The 27,397-nt window shown below is 43.3% G+C and overlaps 1 long non-coding RNA gene across 1 annotated transcript; it reads left to right on the forward strand.

Moving 5' to 3' along the window:
* Positions 1-146: 146 nt before the first annotated feature.
* LOC109245862 (uncharacterized) lies at positions 147-25,441 on the forward strand. The gene is made up of 3 exons (XR_002071126.2): positions 147-337; positions 20,430-20,490; positions 25,218-25,441. It is a non-coding gene; the product is annotated as an uncharacterized LOC109245862 (long non-coding RNA).
* Positions 25,442-27,397: the final 1,956 nt, after the last annotated feature.

Below are 27,397 nucleotides of genomic sequence, written 5' to 3' on the forward strand. Positions count from 1 at the left end.
CATTGTAGGACTTAGATATTTTTGATTCTTTATAAAATGGAGCACCTTCACCCTTCCTCTTGCTGAATTTGCCCACTCATGAGAAGGCACAGAGGGCATTGTTAAGCGGCACCTGAAAGCGGAACTTTCCAGGCTCTTGGATCCAAATCAGAACACAGGTGTTGAGTATGGAAGAGTCACTTCAAAAATCGGATTCCATGGATATGTGATCAGTAGTTAAAGGGTTAAAGTCACATTTGAAAGAAAGGTGACCCTCCTTCTCCTTGCTAATGTAATTGGCCAGAGTCCAAGCCATTGGCCAAGCCATACATGAGTGGGGCCACCTGATTTGAAAAAGGTAAGTAATAATCTCTCTCCTCTCCCGCCTACCCCTCCCATGGGGTAGGATTGATGCGTGAACTCAGAGCCTGCCTCATCAGGCCAGGACTGCCAAGTCTCTCCTTCATCCTACACAAGTGAATGCACTCATCATTGCCATGTTTAAGGGGGCTAAGACCCCAGGACTTGGATTCTGGCTTTAGGAGGAGATAGAAACCCAATTTGGGCTTCAAGTTAAATTTTATAATCTAGTTCTGCTCTTTCTGAGAGCTATACATTGAGGCGTTGAATACAAATGGGATTTTTGTGCCCCATATCACTTCTCTTTGTGTGTACCTCTTTTGGGGAAAAGGTGATGGGTCAGAAGATTGGAATTTGGGCAGGGCACAGACCCTTAGCCAGAACAACATTAAAATCTACTCTTGACCTAACAACGTGCTGTTTGGAGATGGGTGAAGGCATCACAGAAGAGGGCATTGGAGCTGAGTCTTGAAAGATGAATGGAAATCTGACAGGCAGATAAGGGTACTTATGCCTTAGGTTACCTGAAAGGTGCGGAGGAGGGGAGTACCTGGAGCAAAGTTGCCCAGGAGCTTTCCTACAGCCACAAAGGCAGACTCTGCTTCTTTGATGTTCTCACCATCTAATTTGAGTTGTCTAAGTGATGGATGGGCTGGAAGGGTTGTTTCTCGGCGGGTAAAGGATTCTGCATCTGCTGGATCGGCATGTTTTTGGCAGGCTGTCTATCTTGATTTGTTGCTTTGAAGGGCCATTGCTCAGAAAGCCTTTGTTATCAGCAGAGCCTGGGGCTGCTGGGTCATGTCTGTTTCTGTGCTCTAGCTGGCATGCCACGCTTTGTTATCTTTATTATCCAGCCTTTAGTAACGCCAAGCCTGGAGGAAGGACGGATCCAACTTTCTGCTGGGCAACTCTGTGCATTTGGTGTTTGGTGAGCTGGAGATGCTGAGATGGGTTGGAAATCTTTGTGTTCGCTGCCAGGGACTTGGTGAGTAACCTGTGAACTCAGGGGGAGAATGAGGCACTTTATGGAGACCATAGTGATGGCAAGTAGGGTCGCCATGGATTGTACTCCACTTACGCATTCAATCACTCATGCAGCAAACATTTACCAAGCTCCTATTTTACTCCAGGTGCTGGACACAAGTAAGATATGGCACCTACTCTCCCCAGGAATAAACCAATGAACATAGCATGTGAATGTGCTGTGTCACAGGGAACCTCGGAGGCCCCTTGGAGCATGGAGAAGGGTTTCTGCTGAACCTCGGAGGCCCCTTGGAGCATGGAGAAGGGTTTCTGCCTTAGCCTATGGTATGACAGGGTCAAGGAAGACTCAACCTCTAAGCACTTAACACGCCAGATATGATCGTCATGAGGATCACCCAATGACTATTTCAAGGATGCATCAACGCTGTGTAGATGGTAAAGAAAAAAAGATGAACAGAGTTATCTTTATTGTTGCTCTCTATGTCCACAGCACAACAGAATCCTTCAAACAACTGTGGTACCTAAAGATTTGACTCAGGTTGCCTGTGATGTGGGTTCACAGCATTGCTTCCCCTTTCTAGATGCTTTCCTCCCAATCTTCTTCTTTACTCCTCCCCAAACCATATTTTTGTCAACAACCTTGACCTAGCTTCATCTAGAAACCTCTTCTGAGCCTGATGAGTTCAAGGTCCCCTGCCCCCCACCCCACATTGGGTTCCAAACGACTACACCTTCCAACCACACTTTAGGAAGAGATGGCGGGCCAGGAGGAAGGGGATCTTCCCAGGCAGTTCAGAGGCCCGCTACAACTAACATAGCTTTCAAACATTCCTGATGTTGTCCTCAATTTGTTTTGTAAACGGGAATCTTATCTTTCCCACTCTATCACAATCTACTCGAGGGCAAGGCCAATGCCCTTGGATGCTTTTCTTTGCTCTACGTTGGCTGGTATGGTGAGAAGCACTCAGTGTTTGTCATCACTTTATCAGTGAGGCTGATAGAAATGAGGCTGTTAATTTCATCTTTGGGACTTCATTTGCAATTAAATGGATGGTGATGCCTTGGTTATGGCTTAATTAATAAATTCAATAAACATGAATTAAGGATCCATGATGAGTCAGACACTCTGCTAAGCACTGGCTCCACAGAGATGAATGGCAGGTCTCCGCTCTCAAGAATCTCATAGTTTAGTAAGAGACGAACATACGTCAACAGATATTTATAACGCCAGGGGTAATTGCTAGAGAATAGGTTTGCTTAAGGGACTGTGAAAACCCAAAGGAAAGAGCAAGAATCCATGCTTGCTGATTTTAAGGATGCAAACAAAATTTCCAAAGAGGCAGAGGAAAGCTCTCCAGGCAGAAGTATTTCGGGCGCAAAGACACAGGAGCGTGATGAGTCGGGAAGCCATCCCAGAGCAATGTGTACATCTCAGTGTGTCTGTGATATGGGCTCTGTGGTGGGGAATTGGGTCAGACTGTGAAAGCCCTTTTATACCAGCTCAGGAATTTGGGCTTTATGGGGTATCCACAAGAGCCGGAGGAGAGGTTTTTTTTTTTTTTTTTTTTTTTTTTTGTTTCTTACGTTTCATTTATTTTTGAGAGAGACAGAGAGCAAGCAGGGAAGGGTCAGAGAGAGATGGAGACACAGAATCCGAAGCAGGCTCCAGGCTCCGAGCTGTCAGCACAGAGCCCGACGTGGGGCTCGAACTCACAGACCACGAGATCACGACCTGAGCTGAAGCCGGATGCTTAATGGGCTGAGTCACCCAGGTGCTCCGACCGAAGGAGACTTTTAACACACAGAGTACCACTGTCCTACCTGCCCTTTCAAGAACGTAGCCTTTGGTCTGGGTCTGCCTGCGGTGCCAGGATGGGCTACACAGGAGAGCTTGGGGAATCAAACGGATGGAAAAGAGAAGCTGGGATGCTTTTACTTTTTAAAAGATCTTCTCTATGAAAACAAAAAATACAGATTTTAAATAGCTACACATAAATATCAATTGCACTGGCTGCATATATAAGCAGGAAACCATTTAGAGAGTAAATGGCTTAAGGGCCACTTCTACCTGCTCCATTAATGTTTAACCACACCCTTGCATATTTAACCTGATCTTCTCCTGGGCAAGGGTAGAATTACTCCATGTTAAAACTTTCTTGCACCAAAACCTGAAGGTTTGTCCACAGCCCATAGTCCACAGTTAACCAACTTCCTTCCTGTCTTGGACGTATTTTCTATGGCATTCGTGACAGTGACCATCGGTGGAGGTGAGGAGGGTGGCATCCCAAGCATAAAGCATCCCAGGAGGCTTTCCAGGGCGCGCCAATACCCCATTTGGGTCCCCAGAGTCCGAAATCCCATCCCCAGCTTCGCAGATCCCCAAAACTAATTTCCTCGGTGTTCCAGAGTTAATGGAGTTCAGAAAGGCTGAGCTAACAAAATTTTGCCCATTCTTTAATTTGCCCTGAGAAACGTAACTGCCGGGGGGAACAGTTACTCATGTCCTCTAGCCCAGCTGGCACATTTACTCCGTTTTGACATTTGCGCAAGAAGCGAAATCACAGCTTGAAGCCTGCGTGGGGAGATAGATGTATGTGCACGTAATTGATGCACCAGGTATGGCTGCCTGATGCCCCCATGTCCCTCGAAGGAATTTTCCTACCCATATGCCTGGGCAGCCCCCATCTCCCGGTTGCAGTTCAGCTCAGTTGTAGACAAAGCCTTGAGGAGAAACTATGATCTGAGGGGCTCACAGTATTCACCGTAGAAACTGAGAGGTAGTGGGCAATATCAAGCGTCCGAAGTAAATCCGATTGAATCGGTCCGGAGTTCCGACATCAATCGTTTCACTCTTCAGTCAACATGTGTCTGGCGTGTTCGAAGTGCCAGGCGTCACATGCTACATCAACAAACGAGACAAAGACTCTGTCAGGAGACTCAGAATTCGGTAGGAAGCAGACCCATTGGCTTGTGATGACCATGCAGGGTAATGTCTGCTGTGATGGAGGCTTGTTCTAGATACGGTGGGAGCCGGGACCAAGTGCCCTAGTCCTGCCTGGGGGTCCAGAAAAGCTGCACAGAGGCCAAAAAGCTTAAGCTCATTCTACTTCAGTATCTGGTTTTCATAGTGAAAGAAAATGCCATTTTTATGACGACGGTATTACCGAGAATATAATTATTATATAGAAAATTGCTATTAGCCTTGCGGTGTGTTTCTTTTTATGTTTAGGCATTAAGATTTGTGAGATTAAATGTGGAATCCTACAGGGTCGTGCGGATTTCATTTAGCATGGTAACACGAGACAGTTAGGTCCATCTTAAAAAAAAAAAAATGACTGCTTGGTATCCTATCCTCTGGATATACCATTGTTTATTTAACTAAACCCTGTTGTCAAACATTTTGGTTATTTTCTCTTTTCTTTCCATTTATTAAAAAAAAATTTTAATGTTTATTTTTGAGAGAGACAGAGACAGAGAGGGAGTAGAGGAGAGGCAGAGAGAGAGGGAGACACAGAATCCAAAGCAGGCTCCAGGCTCCGAGCTGTCAGCACAGAGCCTGATGAGGGGCTTGAACTCACAAACTGTGAGATTATGACCTGGGCCGAAGTCAGATGCTTAACTAACTGAGCCACACAGGCGCCCCTCTTTTTTAAAAAATTTTAAATCATGTTTTTATTTGTTTTGAGAAGGGGGGGGGGGAGAGAGATAGCAAGCAGGGGAGGGGCAGAGAGAGAGAAAGAGAGAGGGAGAAACCCAAGCAGACTCCAGGCATCAGGCCAGAGTCTGACGCGGGGCTTGAACTCATGAACTGCGAGATCATGACCTGAGCCAAAATCAAGAGTTGGACGCTTAATGCATTGAGCCACCCAAGCACCCCAAACATTTTGGTTACTTTCAATCATTCTCTATTATCAATAAAACCTTAAAATGAGAGGACCTTAGAGATTATGTGATAAGATCCTCTCACTTTGCCACTGAGGGAACTGGTTTCCAGTGGATTTAAGTGATTTTTTCCCCAAGTCCTGTAACAGCTGGGTCTGGACTTCTGATGAAATGCATCCTGGGCTGGAAGAGGAAGAGGGGTGGGTTATCTGAGAGTCAATAAAGAGGAGAGGCACTAGGAAAACACCAGGGGCAGGCAGCATGGGGGACTCCAAAGGAGAGAGGAAGGTGAATTTCAAGGTTCTGAGGACGCCGGTGCACCGGGGTGAAACTGCGCACGCGCAGAAACGGACACCAGCGTCTCGGCATGCAAAGGGGGGGCGGGGTGGCCCTTTCGAAGGCAACTTGACAGTGCCTGACAAGAACCTGGAGAAGACCCTCCAATGGCGTGACCTGGCGAGTTCACTCCCAGGAGGCTGCCGTCCTAGGGAGCTGGGATGTGCACGGGCAGTCAATGAAACGTGGTTCACAGTGCAAACCAATGTCATACGATAGGCGCCAAACGACACTAGAGGTAACCTATCGTGTTAGACAATGCCATAGGACAATCAATCAATAGGACAGGCGGGTAGGTGATAGATACTAGAGATATAATATATATATTTTCTTTGGCATATGTAAAATCTCTTTGTATATTAGCCACACTCTTTTGATATATTACATACTCTTTTAATATATAAAGGAGTTCATTATAAGGGACTGTCTCATACCGTTATGGAGGCTAAGTCCCACACCAGCCATCTGTAAGCCAGAGACCCAGGGAGGCCAGCGGTATAGATGTGGGAACCACAGGCAAAAGACCGAGGGCCAAAGACCAAGGTCAGCACCAGCCGTCAAGCAGAGACGGTAGATGCTTCCTTCCTCTGCCTTTTTGTTCCATTCGGGCCCTGAACACATTGCACGATCCCCACCCACTTGGGGAAGGGCAATCTGCTGTACTCAGCGAGTTAGAAAAGCTACCCAGTCCTCCTGACTATGTCTCCTCTGCTCATACAGAACGCGAATGGGGTTGCCTGGGTAGCTCAGTCCATGAAGCATCCGACTCTTGGTTTCGGCTCAGGTCGTGATCTCACGGCTGGTGAGTTCTAGCCCTGCGTCGGGCTCTGCGCCGACAGTGAGGAGCCTGCTTGGGATTCTCTCCTTCCCTCTCTCTCTGCCCCTCCCCCACTGGCTCCCTATTGCTCTCTCAAAGTAAATAAAAATAAACTAAAAAAAGAAGACAAAAAAAAGAACGCTCCTAACACTCGTGGTCACCAAACGGGTGTGGGATTTACCCCACACCCAACAATTCTCCCCGACACCAGCTGAGTATCCTACAGTTGAGCTGCGTTCTGACATTGTCTAACGTAGCATGAGGTCCCACAGGTGAAGGGCTCAGTCGGACAAGACTGCACACCACCCCCTTCAGATGCCAACCACGAGTCGGGGCTGTCACCCGGGCTTCTGGACAATCGGCTGCCAATCGGAGCTTCCCACAGTCCTCCCCTTGGGTTGGATTAATTTGTTGGTGACACTCACAGAACTCAGGGAAACGCTTATGTTCACCAGTTTGTCCAACAACACAGAGGAAGAGCTAGATGAAGAGATACATAGGGAGAGGTTCTGGGAGGGTCCTGAGCACAAGGGTTTCTGTCTCCCACGGAGTTAGAGCATCACCCTCCCAATGTGGAGGTGTTTACCAGTCTGGAAGCTCCATGAACCCCTCCAGATCCTCTCCCTTCTCTGGAGGATGGGGGTTGGGCACGAAAATTCCAAGCTTCTAATCATGGTTTGGTCCTTCTGGTGACCAGCCCCCACCCAGCAGCCACCCAAGAGCCCACGAGAGTCGCCACATTAGAACAAGGTGAAATTATGAAGGTTCTAGGAGCTTTGTGCCCGGGGTCAGGGGCAGAGACCAATTAAATATATTCTATTGTTTTCTATTATTTTATAGTCGGTCTACTGACTCAAACGTAATCTCTTCCAGAAACACCCTCACAGACACACCCGGAAGTAATGTTTGGCCAAATATCTAGGTACCCCAGGATCCAGTCAAGGTGACACATAAAATGAGCCATTACGACATTCAATGCTGGGGAAAGGTTAAGCCGATTCTGGTACATTCACAAGAGGCTGAGGTGTGTTCTATGATTTCCTCTTTTTTCTTTTCATTGTTCTAGTTTTTCCAGTTCAGCCGGCCCCTCCTCTCTGCATCCCCAGAGCCTCACCACACGGTCTCTCCAGCAGGCTACAGCCTACCCCTGTGTTCAGTCCCTATCTCGAGCCCTCCAAACACGTATTGTGCTCTCCGCCCTCTGTCAGTTTAGTAGGATCTCGGGAGAACAAAGATACAAACACACAAACACATGTGATCAGTCTGCATTATTTTATCGAAAGACCATTGCTTATTATTTAAGTAAAAAAAAAAAATATGTAAGAGTAATAAAAATACCTATACTCTTTCATCCAGGAATCCTGCTTAATGCAAGTGAGTAAAAGGAATAAAAAAGAAGCCAAAATGATCAATATTACCATAGTACAAAATTGGTAGCAGTTTAAAGTCCAGGAGTCTGTGATTAGTGTGTTTTGTTTTGTTTTGTTTTGTTTTGTTTTTTTGAGAGAGAGAGAGAGTGAAAGCAGGGGACAGGGCAGAGGGAGAGGAGAGAATCTTTTTTTTTTTTAAATATGAAATTTATTGTCAAATTGGTTTCAATACAACACCCAGTGCTCATCCCAACAGGTGCCCTCCTCAGGGCATTAAATATTTTTTTAATTTTTAAAAATGTTTATTTATTTTTGAGAGAGAGAGAGAGACAGAGCATGAGCAAGGGAGGGGCAAAGAGAGAGGGAGACACAGAATCCGAAGCAGGCTCCAGGCTCTGAGCTGTCAGCACAGGGCCCGACACGGGGCTTGAACCCACGAACTGTGAGATCATGACCTGAAGCTTAACTAACTAAGCCACCCAGGTGTCCCTCTGAGAGGGAGAGAATCTTAAGGAGGCTCCAAGCCCAGTGTGGAGTCTGACACAGGGCTGGATCTCGCGACCGTGAGATCATGACCTGAGCTGAAATCAAGAGTCAGACGCTTCACCGACTGAGCCCCCCAGATGCCCCCGTGATTAGTAATTTAAAGTACAGTGAATGCATATGAGATAGCATTGGGTAACTTAAAAAGAAAATAGGTCATAAATAAGACCAAGACAAAACTCAAGAAAATTCTTATGTTAATAATATTAAGTCCAAAGACCAGTTACAACTGTGTGAAAAGGTAAGAAGCACAGGGAAAAAAGATCGCGAGTAAAGACAAATTATAGAAATCATATTGGGGCGGTGACATTTCATGTGATGTGTTTTCTCTAATGTTGTCATATTGGTTTTGCAATTAAAAAGAAAAAAGTATTCGGGGCGCCGGGATGGCTCAGTCATCCTGTTGAAAGCTTTCTTTTCTATAACTTACTGATTTTTCTTTTCACTTCTCAAGAAGTGACTTGGGGGCATATTATTTAAAATCACGGGGGTGCCTGGATGGCTCAGTCGGTTGGGCGTCCGACTTTGGCTCAGGTCACAATCTCACGGTTCGTGGGTTCGAGCCCCGCGTCAGGCTCTGTGCTGACAGCTCAGAGCCTGGAGCCTGCGTGGGATTCTGTGTCTCCCTCTCTCTCTGTCCCTCCCCTGTTCACACTCCATCTCAAAAATAAACATTAAACATTTTAAATAAAAAATAAACTTAGAAAAAGTCTACTTGTCATTTCCCTGCCTAAAACCTTCCAGTGATCTCTGCTGTCCTCAGGCCTCTTTTTCAATGGCCTATGAGGTCCTATATGAGCTGGCCTCTGCCTGACCGTCTGACTTGGCTGTCTACTCTTGATCACTAAGTTTCTTGATCACTAAGTTACCTTGATCACGAAGTTTCAGGGACACTGGCCTGCTTCCTGGTTGCAGATGATACCAAACTGCTTTCTTTCTTGAGGCTTCCGCCCCAACCCCTCACCCCTACTATTCCTTCTTCTCCCGCCCCCCTCAGCCCCCACCCCGGGGCTATTATCAGACTGGTTGCTTCTCATTTTTCAGATTTTGATTCAAACTCACCCTCCCACAATCACCCTATCTAAACTCGTGTCTCCAAGACACTCTGTTTCCTGTTATGTCCTCTTCCTGTTTTATTTTTTTTATGATACTTATCGCTAATTGAAATTATGTTCGTGTTCAGACGTTCTGTCTCCTTCCTCGGGAACCTCAGATCAAAACCCCTGATCCTTCTAGCTGCTGAATCCCTGGAGCTTAACACAGTGCCGAGTTAAAAAAGAAAAAAAAAAAGAAAAGAAAAAAAACCTTAAAAAAATTTTTTAAAAAAGAAAAAAGGGTGCACCTGGGTGGCTCAGTCGGTTCAGCGTCCGACTTCGGCTCAGGTCATGATCTCACGGTTCATGGGTTCGAGCCCCACGTCGGGCTCTGTGCTGACAGCTCGGAGCCTGGAGCCTGCTTCGGATTCTGTGTCTCCCTCTTTCTGCCCCTCCCCTGCTCATAGTCTATCTCTCCCTCAAAAATAAATAAACATTAAAAAAAAAAAAAGTATGGGGGCGCCTCCCCCACTCACTCTCTGTCTCTCATGCTGCTCTGCCTTGACAGCATCTTCCCGTCTGCAGGCGGCTGGTGCGCGTGAGAGACGCAGCCCGGCAGACAGAGTGGGTTTGTGCCTGTGAGCTCGTTGTGTCAAAACACATCGTACTTCGCGCGTTTATGCCTCCTCGCGCCGAGAGACACGCAGCTCCTTCCTGTGCGGCTTGCTCCAAGCCTTTGTTGTGGTGGTTTTCTGCATGTGGAGTTTCGCAGACCCGGAGGGCACCAAAGCTCTGCCCTGAGTGCGCGCTGAAGGGAAGACTGTTCTCGGGCCCAGTCCAGAGTCTGCCGTCCATCACACCGACGAAGTCCCCAGGGACCGGGTCCCACCATGGCCAGGCACGTGAGACGCAGCGACAGACTGCAAGCCAGCACGCCAGGCCTGTCTACCCCGCTCAGGAACCACGTGGCTCAGACCTGAGCCCCTTAAGTAGAAGCGAAAAGGGGTGCAACGTTTTCTAATCCCGCCTCCTGCATTTTGCATGCACCTGCCCGTCCCCAGGAAGCTGTCAGCCAGCTTCTGCTTGACCCCGGCGATCAGGAATCCAGGTGGGTTAAGTGACTTGCCCAAGGTCAAAGTCATGCAGCTGGAAAGCCCGAATGAGGGGGCTCAGTTCCAGGCTGTCCTCCAGGACTCCGGAGACCATGATTGCACTTGCCCTGTTCTGCCCATAGAGTAAAGGTCCACCCGTAACACCTGCGTCTGGCTTCTGGAGCCAGAACGAACATGAGGGCTTGCGCTCCCCCCACCCACCCGCCCCCGCCCTTACCTTCCAATGGGTAAGCTTGGTCAACCTTTGGACGTCTAGTAATAATTTTAAATGTACCACCATTTTTTTTTTCATGCAATTACAAAGGGAAGTATTTTACATCAACAATATTGTTTCGTATCACAATGTGAGATGCCGATGACAATCTTGCATTTAGCCAGCAGTGCCCGGTTCACTGATGGCTCAGTCCAGTTCTTCCTTCTATCTCTCTCTCTTTTTATTTTATTTTTTCCTGTGCACCTGATTTCTCCCAAATTGGAAAGCTCTAAATCTCAGCGGTGGGTCATCATGAGTGGCAGTTACAAGCACTTGCTTGTTTTTAAGAGAATTGGGTGGACCCAAAAAGATTTCTCACTGAAAACTATTCCCACATCGTGCCATGAAGACAACAAAGTTCAAACTAGAAGGTTGGGTGTCTCAACTCCGGAGATGATGGTCAAGAGCTCCTAATCTATGCTTTGACTGGACCCAGTGATCCGTATTGGTTTACATTTGTGGCAGCCTTTGTACATGATTTTATTTAAAAAAATTTTTTTAAATGTTTTTATTTATTTTTGAGACAGAGAAAGACAGAGCATGAGCAGGGGAGGGGCAGAGAGAGAGAGACAGACAGACAGAATCTGAAGCAGATCCCAGGCTCTGAGCTGTCAGCACAGAGCCCGACGCGGGGCTCGAACTCACGGACTGTGAGATCGTGACCCAAGCTGAAGTCGAATGCCTAACCGACTGAGCCACCCAGGCACCCCCGTGATTTTAAATAATATGCCCCCAAGTCACTTCTTGACAAGTGAAAAGAAAAATCACTAAGTTATAGAAAAGAAAGCTTTCAACAGTGGAGCTGTTTGTCCCAAGTTAGGTCTCCTTGGAAAATCCCGATGTTTGATTTTTCATCCTTAAAATTAGGATATTTTATCCCTAAGGTGATAGATATTTCAAGCTATACCCAAGACACTTAATAAATCATCGAGAAACACCACCAGAGGCAAACCTCTTGAAGTTTCCAAAGTATACCAACTTTCCATTAGTCAATTTCTCTTGGTGTATTTATTTGTTTATTGAATAATTGTTGAAAAAGTCCAATGGTTCTACATGACTTAAAGCAAAACAAAACAAAATGAAACGAAAAAAAGAACTATGCTTTACCTACCCCTCAACATCTCTAATCCCCATTTTCTAGAGACAACATCTTTCAGTTCCTTTCATTCTCCTTCCCCTCCCTCCCGCCCCCGTCCACACCTGCTGTATTTACCTCTACCTTTCTAAGTAACATGCTTTCGGTCTTTGATTTTTTCTTTTCAGTTTTTAAATATTGTCTCTTGAACTACCACTGCAGATGATGAGAATTTAGCTCTCCGATGCCAAGCTCCCTGTCTCTATAGACATAGAGATTACCTCTCCTTCCAAATGTAGATTTATCTTGCTTTGGTTAGACACATTTATTACCTACCATATTTTTACTATATGACTGTTATTCACAGTTGAGCAAGATGGTCCTTTCTTGGTATCGTGTTACTTTTTTTCTGAGCCTCGTTTGCTTCATTTTGCAAGTGTCCATAACCAGTTCATTCCCGAGTTCTCTACCAATTGTGCGCATCCTCTCGTGGTACATTTCAACACGTTAGTAACTGGCATGCTTGATCCCAGCCTCCTCCAGAGCCTTCCCCCCCTCTCCTGCTCCAACCTGAACTGGTCGTTCTCTGTCCCCAAAGCCCCTGGGAACTCTATTTACCATCATCCAAAGGGCTGCCTTTATGTTTCACGTGTATCGGATCCCCTGCTTTCCAGGATCATGTTTTTTGTTTCTCTCCCTTTTCATCTGCTTCTTTGTTTCTACAGGCTTCATCTTCTAGTAACCCCCTGAGAAAGTGGGCCAGTGGGCACAGGAGATAGAACGTGTCAGACATTTCCCATCTAAGATGCGTACATTCTACACTAACACTTCATCAATAATCTGGCTAGCTACAGAAACTAAGCGGCAATTTTCTCTCAGAATTTTGAAGGCACTGATTGGGTTGCCATCCAGCCTCCAGGTTAGTTGAATAGTTACAGTGTTAGTCTGATTCCTGATACTTTGTATATGATTTCTCACTCCCCTCCTCCTCCCCCCTCCTCCCTGTCCTCCTCCTCTCTCCCTCCCTCCCATCCTCTCTCCTTCTCTCTCTCTCTCTCCCCCCCTCTCTTTCTCCTTCTCTCTTTGTAAAGATACAAGACAGATACTTGGTTTGCCTTTCCAGTCTGGAAAGTCATACACCTCCGATATGTGGAATTCTATTGATATATTTCTTCAAAAACATTTTCCACCCATTTTCTCAGTCCTCTCCTATTCTCGGCTGTCAAACCCCACCAAACTGGTCCCCTATGTATTTTGTTTCTTTTAGCTTTCTCCTCTATTTGTGAGGGAGTCTTTCAACATCATCTTCCAAATTTTATATTGAATTTTTCATCTTCTATCATATTTTTAACTCCCCAAAGCTTTTCGTTTCTCGTAAAATATTCCTTTTTTATAGCAGCCTGTTTCTGTTTCACAGTACAATATTTTCTCTTATGTCTCTGTGGAGATACATAAAAGGATTTTTAGGCTTTTCTTCACCTGCCGGTGTTGCTGCTGTCCCTCCTCTGAGATTTTTCTTTTCTACTCTATCATGTCTCTCATGATACAGGTTTTCCTCGGGGCTTGGTGATCTCCGTAGCAAGGCACCTGCTGGAGTTAATAGGAACCCGTGTGTGCCTGAGTAGAGCTTTTGACTAAGGCATTCTGGTTAAGGTTGTTTTGATGAGAAATTCCCTTTACCATCAGTTTCGGTATATCCTTTCTCCCGGTTATTTCATGTTCCTGAGGAATGATCTTGCTATCTCCTCCCTGCAGGTGTAGCCTGTGGGACGGCCTTCCACAAGCCCAGGAGAAGAAGGAAGTTGAATGGTCTCATCATTCAATACACAGGGTACCTTCTCCCCTCCAATTTTTCAGTATCCATCATTATAATATACAGAATAGTTTCACCACTCTAAAAATATCACCTATCCAACACCGTACCCCCTAATCCCTCACAAACATGATGTTTACTCTCTCATAGTTCTGCCCCTTTCAGAATGTCATCTTTCACTTAACAATATGCATCTAGAGGGGCACCTGGGTGGCTCAGTCGGTTAAGCGTCCAACTTCGGCTCAGGTCATGATCTCACAGTCCGTGAGTTCGAGTCCTGCATCAGGCTCTGTGCTGATGGCTCAGAGCCTGGAGCCTGTTTCAGATTCTGTGTCTCCCTCTCTCTCTGACCCTCCCCCATTCATGCTGTCTCTCTCTGTCTCAAAAATAAATAAACATTAAAAAAATAAAAATTAAAAAAATTAAAAAACAAACAAAAAAACCCCCCAAAACAATATGCATTTAGATTCATCTTTGTTTTTGCGAATCTTGATAGCTCATTTCTTTCTTCCCCCCAGGCTTATTGAGGTATAATTGACAAATAAAAATTGTGTATATTTAAGATAGGCAACCTGATGTTTTGATACATGTATACATTGTGAAATAATTGCAACAATCAAGCTAATTAACATATCCATCACCTACAGGGTTAGCATTTTTTTCTTTCTTTCCTTTTTTTTTCTTTGTTGTGAAAACACTTAAGATCTATCCTCTTAGGGGCACCTGGGTGGCTCAGTCAGTTGAGCCTCCGACTTCAGCTCAGGTCATGATCTCACCGTTGGTGAGTTCGAGCCCAGCGTGGGGCTCTGTGCTGACAGCTCGGAGTCTGGAGCCTGCTTCGGATTCTGTGTCTCCCTCTCTCTCTCTCTGTCCCTTCCCTGCTCTCATGCTCTCTCTCTCTCTGTCTCTCACTCTCTGTCTCTCAAAAATAAACAAACATTAAAAACAAAATTAAAAAAAAGATCTATCCTCTTAGCAAGTTTTAAGTATACAGCACAGTATCGTTAGCTACACTCCTATTGTTGTACGTTAGATCTCCGAAATTAGTTCATCTTGTGTAGCTGAAACTTTGTGCCCTGGACCCATTTCCCCCTCCCCCTGGCCCCTGGCAACCACCATTCTCTTCTCTGCTTCTATGAATTTGATTATTCTAGATTACACATGTAAATGAGAACATTTCAACACTGTTGTCTTTCTGTGTCTGGCTTATTTCACGGAGCATAATGTCCTCCAGGCTTGCCCGTGTTATTGCAAATGGCAAGATTTCCTTCTGCGTTAAGGATGAATAATATTCCACTGTATATGTGTACATTTTCCTTATCCATTCATTCATCAATGGACATTTAAGTGGTTTGCATATCTTGGCTATTATGAATAATACTGCAATAAACATGGGAGTGTAGACATCTGTTTGAGATCATGGTTTTGTTTCCTTTGGATACACACCTAGAAAGATCCTAAGGCAGTTTATTTTTTAATTTTTTGAGGGACCTTATACACGAACAAATTGGATGACCTAGAAGAAATGTACAAAGACCTAAAAACACACAACCTATCCAAACAGAATCAAGAAGAAATAGAAAGCCGGAACAAACCAGTAACAAATAAGGTGATTGAATCAGTAATCAGAAACTTCTCGACAAAGAAAAGCCCAGTGCTATATGGATTCACAGGTAAGTTCTATCAGACATTCAGTGAATAATCAATACCAATCCTTCCTAAACTCTTCAAGAAGTAGAAGAGGGACCACTTTCAAATCAGTTTATGAGACCATCATCACCCTGATAATAAGGTCAGACAAAGAAACCAGCAGAAAATAAAACTGTAAGCAATTTCCTCCATGAAAATTTCAAATCAGTTGGATACATACTGACAATAGAATGGATCATATGGTAAGATTATGTTTTAATTCTTCTAAAGTGACTGTATCATTTTTCATTTCCACCAGCATTGAGTGAGAATTCCTACTGCCCCATAGCCTCCCCAGTTAATTAATATGGTCAGTTTCCTGGATTTTAGTCAGGAATCCCGGATTGCACAGATCTTCCCGGATTTACAACGGGATAACACCCTGACAAATCCATCACATGTTGAAAATATCAATCATTAAGTAGAAAGTGCATTTACTACACCTAACTTATCAAACACCATAGCTTACCTTAACCTCCCTTAAACATGCTTAGAATACTTATATTAGCCTAGGGTTGGGCAAAATCATCTAACACAAAGCCTATTTTATAATATAATGTTGAGGGGAGCCCGGGTGGCTCAGTCAGTTAAGCGTCTGACTCCTAATTTAGGCTCAGGTCATGATCTCATGGTTCGTGAGTTTGAGCCCCACGTTGGGCTCTGTGCTGACAGTGTGGAACTTGCTTGGAATTCTCTTTCCTTCTCTGTCCGCCCCCCTCCACCTCTCTCTAAATAAATAAATAAATAAATAAACATTTAAAAAGTTTTATAATACAATGTTGAATATCTGATGTAATCTATGGAATACTGTGCTGAAGGTGAGATACAGAATGGTCGTGTGGGTACAGAATGGTTTTACGTATATCGAGTGTTAGCCCTTATGATTGCAGGGTTGATGGGGGGTCGGCTGCTCACTGTTGCTACCCAGGATCGTGAGCGGGTCCCCTACAGCATGTTGCTAACCTAAGAAAAAAATCAAAATTCAAAATTCAAAGTACAATTTCCACTGAATGTGTATCACTTCCACACTATGGTAAAATTAAAGCAAAGAAGTAAGTCAAACTATAGTAAGTTGGGGATCTTCTGTATGGTTGGTATCTTATTATTGCTTAAATTTGCAAATCCCAGGGCACCTGGGTGGTTCAGTTGGTTGAGTGGTCCAGCTCTTGATTTCTTCTCAGGTCATGGTCCCAGGGTCGTGGGATCGAGCCCCACGTTGAGCCTGTTTGAGATTCTCTCTCTCACCTTCTGCCCCTCTCCCCTACTTGCACATGCTCTCTCTCTAAAATAAAAAACAAAACAAAATTTATTTTTTTATTTTTAAATATTTATTTATAATTGCGAGAGGAGAGAGAGAGAGAGAGAGAGAGAGAGAGCAGGGGAGGGACCGAGAGAGAGAGACACAGAATCTGAAGCAGGCTCCAGGCTCCGGGCTGTCAGCACAGAGCTCGATGTGGGACTCGAACCCATGAACCGTGAGATCATGACCTGAGCCGAAGTCGGACGCTCAACCGACTGAGCCACCCAGGCACCCCAAGAAAACAAAACTTAAAAAAAAAATTGCCATTCCCTAATGACTAATGATGTTGAGTATCTTTTCATTTGTTTATTTGCTATTTACATATCTTTTTTTGGGTGAAATGATCAGATGTTTTTTTCCATTTTTTAAATTGGGTTGCTGGTTTTCTTATTGGATTTTAAGGGTTCTTTTTATATTGTGGATATAAGTCCTTTATCAGACACGTGCTTCGAGAACGTTTCATTATGTGGCTAGCCTTTTCATTTCTGTTACCAATGTCTTTCCCAGAGTAACAGTTTCCACTGTAATAAAGTCTAACTTAATTGTCTCTTTCTTGGATTGTGCTTTTGGTGTTGTATCTAAAAACTCATCGCTAGTCAAAGGTCATCTAGACTTTCTCATAGGTTTTCTTCTATATGTTTTACACTTTTCCATTTTGTATTTAGGTCTATGATACATTTTGAGTTAATTTTACTAAAAAGTGTAAGATCTAGGTCTAGGTCTCCCCCCTCCCCCCACCCCGCTTTTTTTTTTTTTTTTTAACATATGAACATTCAATTGTGCCAGCCAGCATCATTTGTTGAAAAAAACTATCCTTGGGGCGCCTGGGTGGCTCAGTCGGTTAGGAGTCTGACTTCGGCTCTGGTCATGATCCCACGGTTCACGGGTTCGAGCCCCGCGTCGGGCTCTGTGCTGATGGCTCGGAGCCTGGAGCCTGCTTTGGATTCCGTGTCTCCCTCTCACTCTGCCCCTCCCCCACTCACACTCTGTCTCTCTCTCTCTCTCTCTCTCTCTCAAAAATAAATAAACATTAAAAATTTTTTTAAAAAGAAAAACTATCCCTTCTCCGTTGAATTGGCTTTGCACCTTTGTTAAAATCTAGTTGACTATGTGGATCTATTTCTGGCTTCTCTCTTCTCTTTTGCTGATTGATGTGCCCATACTTTGCCAATACCACACTGTCCTGAATACAGTAACTTTATATTAAGTCTTGGGACAGTTAGTGTGAATCTTCCAACTCTGTTGTTCTTCGATAGTGTGTCCATTTTTCTAGATCCTTTGCTTTCCCATATAAATTTTATTGTATTTTAAAACATGTTTTACTTATTGAGAGAGAGAGAGAGAGAGGAAGGATGAGAGGGAGAGGGGCAGAAAGAGAGGGGGACAGAAGATCTGTAGCGGGATCCGTGATGACAGCAGCGAGCCTGACGCAGGGCTTGAACTCACGAACCACAAGATCATGACCTGAGCCAAAGTCAGTCACTCAACCGGCTGAGCCACCCAGGCACCCCTGCCATATACATTTTACATTAAGTTTGTCAAATCTATAAATAGTTTACTGGGATTCTGGTTGCCTTTAACTTATTGCCTTTAATCCACAGATTAAGTTGGTTTGGAAAACTGACATCTTTATAATTTTGACTCTTCTGATCCATGAACATGAAATATCTTTCCATTTATTGAGTTTTTTAAAAATTTCTTTCACCAGTGTTTTGTACAGCATACACATCCCATACATACTTCATTAGAAATATGCCCAAATACTTAATTTTTTGGTGTGCTTATAGATAGTATTGATTCTAAATTTTAATTTCTGATTGTCCATTGCTGGTATATAGGAAAGTAATCAACTTTTATACATTGACCATGTATCCTGTGACCTTGCTATACATGCTTAGAAGTTCTATCAGTGTTTTGGTACATAATTTAAGTTGTTCTACACAGATAATAATGTCACCTGCAAATACAGACAATTTTATTTCTTTCTAACCCACAAACTTTCAATCTCTTCTTCTTATCTTATTGTACTAGGTAGAATTTCCAAGACAACACTGAACAGGAGTTGAAAGAGGACATTTTTTCCTTATTCCCTATTTCAGAGAAAAGCATTCAGTTTTTCACCATGAATTATTACGTTAGCTATTGTTAGGTTAAGGAAATTTCCTTCTGTTCCTTGTTTTTTTGGGGTTTTTTTGAGAGTTTTTGTCACAAATAGGTGTTGAATTTTGTCAAAAGTTTTTTCTGCATTAATTCATATGATCACATCGTTTTGATTTTTCTGTCTATTAATAGGATAAATTACATTAATTTCTTTACAAATGTTAAACTGGCTTTGCGGATGAGCCCTACTTGGTCACCATCAAGTATCCTTTTTTATATGCTGCTGGATTTGATTTGCTATTTAAAAAAAAATTTTTTTTTAATGCTTATTTACTTTTGAGAGACAGAGACAGAGTGCAAGTGGGGGAGGGGCAGAGAAAGAGGGAGACCCAGAATCCGAAGCAGGCTCCAGGCTCCGAGCTGTCAGCACAGAGCCCGACACGGGGCTCGAACCTGTGAACCGTGAGGTCATGATCTGAGCTGAAGTCGGACGCCCAACCGGCTGAGCCACCCAGGTGCCTCATTGATTTGCTAAATTTTTAATGGATTTTATATCTATGTTTATGGGAGTTTCTTGTAATGTCTTTATCTGGTTTTGGTATTAGCCTAATACTGCTCTCATAGAATGAGTTGAGAAGTGTTCCTCCCTCTACTTGTATTTTCTGGAAGAGATTGTGGGAAATTGGTGCTACCTCTTCTTTAAATATTTTATAGAATTCTCCAACAAAACCATCTGGTCCTGGTGTTTTCTTTTTGTGGAAGCTTTTTAAGGATTGGTTCTATTTCTTTAACAGATACAGGAATGTTCCTATTGTCTATTGCTTCTTGAATGAGCTTTTGTAGCTTGTATCCTTCAAGGAACTGATCAGTTTCATTTAAGTATCAAATGCCTGGTCCTGTACATGCTCTTCCTGTTCTGTTACTTTCTTAATGTCCATGTGATCAGTCAGGTTGATTCCTCTTTCATTTCTGGTATAGTTAATGTGCGGCTCCTTACTATGTATCTTTTTTAGGTTAGCCTGCTGGAGATTTATCTGTTTATTTGTCTTCTCAAAACAAAAACACTTTTGGTTTTACTGATTTTCTCTATTGTTCTTCTGTTTTCAACAAGTCAACATAAAACAGATATTCTAGGATCTCCTATGAAGCAAACTAAATTGTTGGTGTGGTTTTGAGCATTTGGTGGAGAGTAGGAAGGCAACTTTACTTTATCTTGAAGATAGGAACAGTCTCCTTTGAGGAGCATTAAACCCTTGAAGAAATTAACATAATTTTAAAGTGCTACTTAATGGGGCGCCTGGGTGGCTTAGTTGGTTAAGCATCCGACTTCGGCTCAGGTCGTGATCTTGCGGTTCGTGAGTTCAAGCCCGCGTTGGGCTCTGTGCTGACAGCTCGGAGCCTGGAGCCTGCTTCGGATTCTGTCTCTCTCTCTCTGACCCTCCTCTGCTCATGCTCCGTCTCTCTCTGTCTCTCAACGATAAATAAACATTAAAAAAAATGTAATGCTATTTGATTCTTCAATTAAAGATATTATATTTATAAACTCATAAAAGTATGACAACTGTAATTTCAAAAGGAAATAAATTATAATAAAATTATATTATTTTGATACATAAGTATTTTGTGGGTTTTTTTTAAAGAAAATGTATTTTTGATGTGGCGAAATATACATAATGTAAAATGCATCATTTTAACCATTTGCAGTGGCACCGAGTACATCCACACTGTTAGAAAACTCCATACCCATTAAATAATAACTATTCTATTCTTTCTTCTCCCCAGTCCCTGGAAACCACCATTCAACTTTCTTGTCTCCATGAATTTGCTACTCTAGATACCTCATGTAAGTGGAATCATACAATATTTATCCTTTTGAGATGGGGTTATTTCATCTAACATAATGTCTTCAAACGGGAGGGTATTACACTAAGTGAAATAAGTCAGTCAGAGAAAGACAGATCTGGTACGTTTTCACTCATATGTGGAACTTGAGAAACTTAACAGCAGTCCATGGGGGAAGGGAAGGGGGAAAAACAGTTACAGACAGAGAGGGAGGGAGGCAAACCCTAAGAGACTCTTAAATACAGAGAACAAACTGAGGGTTGATGGGTGTGGGGAAAATGGGTGATGGGCACTGAGGAGGGCACTTGTTGGGATGAGCACTGGGTGTTGTACATAAGCGATGAATCACAGGAATCTACCCCCAAAACCAAGAGCACGCTCTATACACTGTATGTTAGCCAACTTGATAATAAATTATATTAAAAACAAACAAACAGGCAAATAAATAAATAAAACCATTCTAAGAAAAACAACAACAACAAAAACCATAATGTCTTCAAGGTTCATCCATATTATAGCATATGTCAGAGTTTCCTTCCTTTTTAAGGCTGAATAATATTCCTTTGTATATCTATCCATCTATTGATAGACACTGGAGTTGGCTATTGTGAATAACACTTCCATGAATATGGTTTACAAACATCTTTTCAAGTATGCTTTCAGTCCTTTGGAGTATATATCCAGAAGTATAACAGCTGGACCATTTTTGCAATCCTATGTTAAGCTTTCCGAGGAACCACTATACCCTTTTCCACAGTGGCTATACCACTCTACATTCCCACTAGCAATAAACAAGAGTCCCAGTTTCTCCACATCCTACCAATCCTTCTTTCCTACTTTGTTGATAATAGCCACCCTAATGGGTGGAGGGTGGGGTCTTGTGGCTTTGACTTGAATTTCCCTAATGATTCGTGATGTTGAACATCTGTGTCTATGCTTCTTGGTCACTGGTTTATCTTCTTTGGAGAAATATCTATGCAAATGTCTTTTGCCATTATTTAAAAAAATTTTTTTTAAATGTTAATTTATATTTGAGAGAGAGAGAGAGAGACTGCAAACAGGGGAGGGGAAGAGAGAGAGAGAGAGACACACACACACAGAATCCAAAGCAGGCTCCAGGCTCTGAGCTGTCAGCACAGAGCCTGACACGGGGCTCGAACTCATGAACTGTGAGATCATGACCTGAGCTGAAGTTGGCCCCCGGGTGTCCCTATGTGTAAAATGTTTTTAAACAAACAAAAGACAAAAACAAAGGTTCATGCTGTTTCCGATTCCAGAGAGAACTGGTTTGAATCCTGGCTCTTTTTACAAGCTGTGTAATGCTTAACAAATTACTGAACTCCTCCTAATATTGGTTTTCTCTTCTGTAAAATGGGGTGACAAACAGAAGGTACTAATAGGAATGTTATAGGATATTGATACGACAGGATACACTTAAAGCTCTCAGCTTATTGCCTTCTTCTGGAATAAGTACACCCTGGTGCCATTATAAAGAGGAATAACCTGTTTAAATATGCTTTATACAGTCTCCATGATTTTTAATCAACAATTTTATCCTACCTTGGGTCTGATTGGTGTCAGCCCTTAATGGAAAGCCCACACAGATGCACCCTAGCTGCTTGTCAGATAACTCTGTTGTCCAAATCCCATCAAAATCCTGTTTATGAGAACAGATATTTATGGAGGATTTGCCTGAAGGACATGTTATTCATCTATTCTCTGGAAATGATAAATTTTACCCTTGGATCAAATAACACCATCTGAGAGCTGCATATCGGAATGGCATCATTCTGACTGTTGTCAAATTTACTTGACAGGATTGAACTTCACTGTTGTGAGACTGGCTTGCATTGAGGGATGCTGTAAGAAGCAGCCGGGCAAACTTTACTCTTGTATTTATTGCTGGGCTGGAGTCCAGGATGTTCTTGTCTGAATTAAAAAGTGTTTTCTTTATGAAGACCCGAGGGAAGAATTTTTCTTAGGTCAGCAAGATGAGAAAACTTTAAACAACGGGTTTGTCTCTATCTTGCGGACGATCTGGATCTTTTAACAGCGCGTATTTCCCTACTTACTTTGGTTTCCGGGAAACATACAACCCCATCAGTGGTCCATCTTGGGTGCCTCTATAAAACAATGTGGCAATGAGAGGTAGGTAAATTTGCCCTCGGATTGTTTTTTCACCCACATTATTTCTTTGTCCCAACATTTTCCATGATTTATTTTCCATATATTTTTGCAAGCTGCCTCTTACTTATGAAACAAGATAAGAAGAGAGAAAATGGAAAAATGAGGCTAGTATAAAGGAAAGTGGAGTATCGACAGGGGATAAATCAAGTAGGCAAAACTCTCTTATTACTTTCACATTTCCCTGGGCACCTTGCATTGAACTTCTCAGCTAGTATATGGTTAGTGAATGTTTGTTAAGGAAAGATAAAGAAAGATAAGATCTATCAGGCCATTCCTTGTCCAGCTTGTGCACAGATGTAAGGTTGGGTTAGACGTAGGGGAGGCTTGATGAGTCCCTAAGAGGCCAAAGAGAATACTTTGATGCCTTCTGAGTGATATCTGACATTTCCTGAAGCAATGCCCTAGCCGTTTTTCAAGGCTCACTCCAATGCATCCACCTTACGAAAACATCCCCTGTTGTAAAGAAACACCTCTCTCTCCTGGGAATGCTCTCAGAAACTACTGTCTCTAAGTACCCATTTCAAATGTGCTTAAAATAAAAATAAAAATAAAAATTTTTATGATAACTTATGAGATACAGATATAAAGATGATAGATAAGGAAGGAAGGAAAGAAAGAAAGAAAGAGAAAGGAAAGAAAGATTAGTTCAATAAATATTTTTAAACAGGTAAATGAAAATCCATTGTATTGATTTTTTTTTTTTTACAAACTTGCATTAAAACTCTGTTCCCATGAGCAGTATGGATGACTTCTCAAATGGATTATAAGTAAGTAAAAGTAGCCAGACTGAAAAAGCTAAACTTTTGATTCCATTTACATAACTCTCCGGCAAAAGCAAAATTACACAGGGAGAAGAAGGGCTGGGAGACAGGAACGGGCACAGTGGAACGTGGGGGTAATGGAACTCTTGTGTCTCATGATTGTGTGGTGTTGGTCACATGACTCTATAGCTTTGTCAAAACACTCAGAATTCTGCCCTCAAAAGTGTGGATCCCAGGGGCACCTGGCTGGCTCAGTCAGTTAAGCCTCCAACTTGGGCTCAGGTCATGACCTCACGGTTCATGGGTTCGAGCCCCGCGTCGGGTTCTGTGTTGACAGCTCAGAGCCTGGAGCCTGCTTCCGATTCTGGGTCTCCCTCTCTCTCTGCCCCTCCCTCCCTCATGGTCTGTCTCTCTCAAAAACAAATAAACATTAAAAAAAAAGAATTATTATAGACACACATGACAACAGAAATAAACTGTGCTATTCAGAGTGACAAGGGGGGCCATACAGTGGAATTGGATGAGATGGGTAGAGGGGAGCCCAGCAGAGTTCTTTTGAACAAGAGGTTAATCATCTGAAGGCCGCAGGAAACAGAGGTATTGACTAAGTGGGGCGGATGAGGACATCCCGGGCAGAGGCCTGTGCTCAAACATTGGAGCGGGAAAAAAAGTACAGAGCTCTGGCCGAAAGGAAGACCACCAGTGTTTTAGGGAATAGGGTGACTCAAGTGCAGGCAGGGGAGTGGGGCAGGGGCCAGATCACACAGAGCCCCGTAGGACACTCAGAGGATTAAAAAAAAATTTTTTTTAATGTTTATTTATTTATTTATTTATTTATTTTTATTATTATTTTTTTAACGTTTATTTTTGAGACAGAGAGAGACAGAACATGAACGGGGGAGGGTCAGAGAGAGGGAGACACAGAATCTGAAACAGGCTCCAGGCTCTGAGCTGTCAGCACAGAGCCCGACACGGGGCTCGAACTCACGGACCGCGAGATCATGACCTGAGTCGAAGTCAGCCGCTTAACCGACTGAGCCACCCAGGCTCCCCAATGTTTATTTATTTTTGAGAGAGAGAGAGGGAGAGAGAGAGAGATACAGAGAGAGACAGGGGAACGGCCAGAGACAGAGGGAGACACAGAATGCGAAGCAGCCACCAGGCTCCGAGCTGTCAGCACAGAGCCGGATGTGGGGCTCGAACCCACGGACCGTGAGATCATGACCCGAGCCGAAGTCGACACTTAACTGACTGAGCCACTCAGGTGCCCCCAGAGGCTTTTAAGTATATCCTGAGAACTCTGGAAAGCCATGAAATCAAGGTAAATCATCATGAATACTCCAGGCTAACCTCCATGACAAAACTTCAAGGGAGGGAGGAGAAGAAAAGCTCCAGAATACTCTCTAAAATGAAATAAAATGAAAAAACTAAAGCAACATGAGCTTTCACGGCATTTTATAGCTACCATATGGGTATCTCATTTGTCACCCTGGGTCAATATGGTATTTACCTGTGTCCTTTCTGCTGGACCAAGTGCTTCTGGCAATTAGCAACATCTTATAAATTATTATGCCTTCAGGATCTGAAGCTTAGTTAAGTGTTCAATAAATATATGTTGAGTTGAAATAAATTAAACAAAATCTCTAGGTATGCAAATACATAGCATTCCAAAGCCAAGTCCAGATACTAATTCCCCGGTACGTCCAAAAGTACTAAGAGATGCAAAGTTACAGGTGCATCTGCCGAAGCATAAAATAACCTTTTTTTTTTTTTTTTGGAGCTGTCATGAATATATGCTGATCAGAATTACTCAGAATCTTCTGTCATGGTTCCAGAAACGTGGGGAAAAACAAAAGACAACACAGAGATAAAATTACAGGTTACCAAGAATTATTTTTGGAATTTTTTCAAAGCCAAGACAAACAACGCAGCCAGAAGATGAGAACAGCCAACTCGTGATAACATTTCTCTTCAGTGGATCAGGAAAGAGTCACGGAAGGTAATGACAGCCCAAGAGCAGAGAATGAATGAAGCCAAAAACTTCTGAAATAGGGAAAGGTGTGCAAAGCAATGACTAACTTTTACAGAGGTCCCTCAGTCTCGGCAATAGCAGGATGCAAGACGGGAAAGGCGTAGCAGCGGGAAGAAGCTACTGGCGAGGGGATTGTTACAGGTTGAACTGCGTCCCCCCCAAATTCGCATTTTGAATCCCGACGCTTAGTACCTTCAGATGTAACCTTATATGGAGATATGGTCTTAACAGAGGTAGTCAAGTTAGAGTGAGTTCATCAGAGTGGTCCCTAATCCACTCTGATTGGGGTCCCTTAAAAGGGGGAAATTTAGGCACAGGAAATTTAGGCACAAGGAAATTTATCCATAGAGGGAAAATGCCATGTGAAGAGACAGAGAGAAGATGGCCATCTTCATGCCAAGGAGAGAGGTGTGGAGCAGATCTTCCCCTGGACCCCTCGGAAGGAACCAACCCTACCAACACCTTGACCCTGAACTTCCAACCTCCAAAACTGTGAGAAGATGCATTTCTGTTGTTCATGCCCCAGTCGGCAGTCCTAGGTTGCGGCAGCCCTAGCAAAGTAATACAGAAATTAACCTGAAAAATCCTCATTTCCTGGAGGATTCTAACATTAAAGGGCGAAAAAGTAGTTGAATGAGTAGATCAAGGAGATAAAAGAGGTCTCCTCGGGCTCATATTTACACGAAGCAGGCTTTTCTATTATATTTACCAGAAACGACACGAGGTTGGAGCCTGGAATGGGAACATATAAAGTAGTGGCAATGAGTGACCAAAATAGGTCTTAACACGTGTCAGGCACAGCATCATGTGTTTTACATGAGTCATTGGACTTGATCCTTACCACCACCCTGTGAGGAGGTTGAATTATTTTAGAGATGAAAATACTGAGTCTCAGGGAAGTTTGGTTTCCTCACCCGAGGTCAGACAGCAGTAAGAGATGGGAAAGAGCTCCTCCTGGCTCTGGCAGGGTAAGGAGGAGAGTGATCGCTGTGAATGCACCGAGACCCTTCGCCATCACAGGGACTATTCTCCACAGGGAAAGACACATCCCACTCAGGGGAAGGGCATATCTCTAACTCCAGACCCTGTAGTTTTCTTCTGTCACCTAAGAAGTAAAATAAAAGCTATGAAAAACTTGTAAAGGTCACAACCCAGGACACAGACCCACTGAACACTGAGATTTAATCCTAAGATTATAGAATGCTTCCCTCTCTGATTTTTTATCACCACATCAACAGGCCTCCAATATAATAACATTTTACAGCTAAAAGGGCTGCAAGGTACAGACTCTATTTAAGGAGGAGTTCTTAGTGGGGGCGCCTGGGTGGCTCAGTCGGTGAAGCATCTGACTCTTGATTTCGGCTCAGGTCATGATCTCATGGTTCATGGGTTCGAGCCCTGTGTCAGGCTCTGTGCTAAGAGCATGGAGCCTGCTTGGAATTCTCTCTCTCCCTCTCTCTCTCTGCCCCTCCTCTGCCCACACACACTCTCTCTCTCTCTCTCAAAAATAAATAAATAAACTTTTTTTTTTTTTAAAAGAGGAATTCTTAGGGAAGCGCAAAGATAAAGGAGGTGACAAAAACAAGGGCACGAGAGGAATGTAAAGCTTCTGGTACTTGTAACCACAAGCCAACTCCTAGCCAGGTTAACATAAAACCTCACTCCAAAGCCTTATTTACTCAGGCCCTCTTATCAGATTTATCATCTCTGCTTCACAACTAAAAAGGATAACGAAAGCTACAAGACGTCTACATGGTCTGACGATATGAGACAAGCATGAGAACCAGACACAGATATGGCACAGATTGTGGAATTATCACCTAGGGGATTTAAAAATACCTGTGATTCATATGTTAAAGGATTTAATGGAAAAAATTAACAACACGCGAGAGCAGATGTAATGTAATCAAGAGAGGTGCAATGTTAAG

The sequence above is a fragment of the Panthera pardus genome, unplaced genomic scaffold (genome assembly GCF_024362965.1).
Source record: "Panthera pardus isolate Hobbes unplaced genomic scaffold, ASM2436296v1 HiC_scaffold_3, whole genome shotgun sequence".
Taxonomy (NCBI): domain Eukaryota; kingdom Metazoa; phylum Chordata; class Mammalia; order Carnivora; family Felidae; genus Panthera; species Panthera pardus.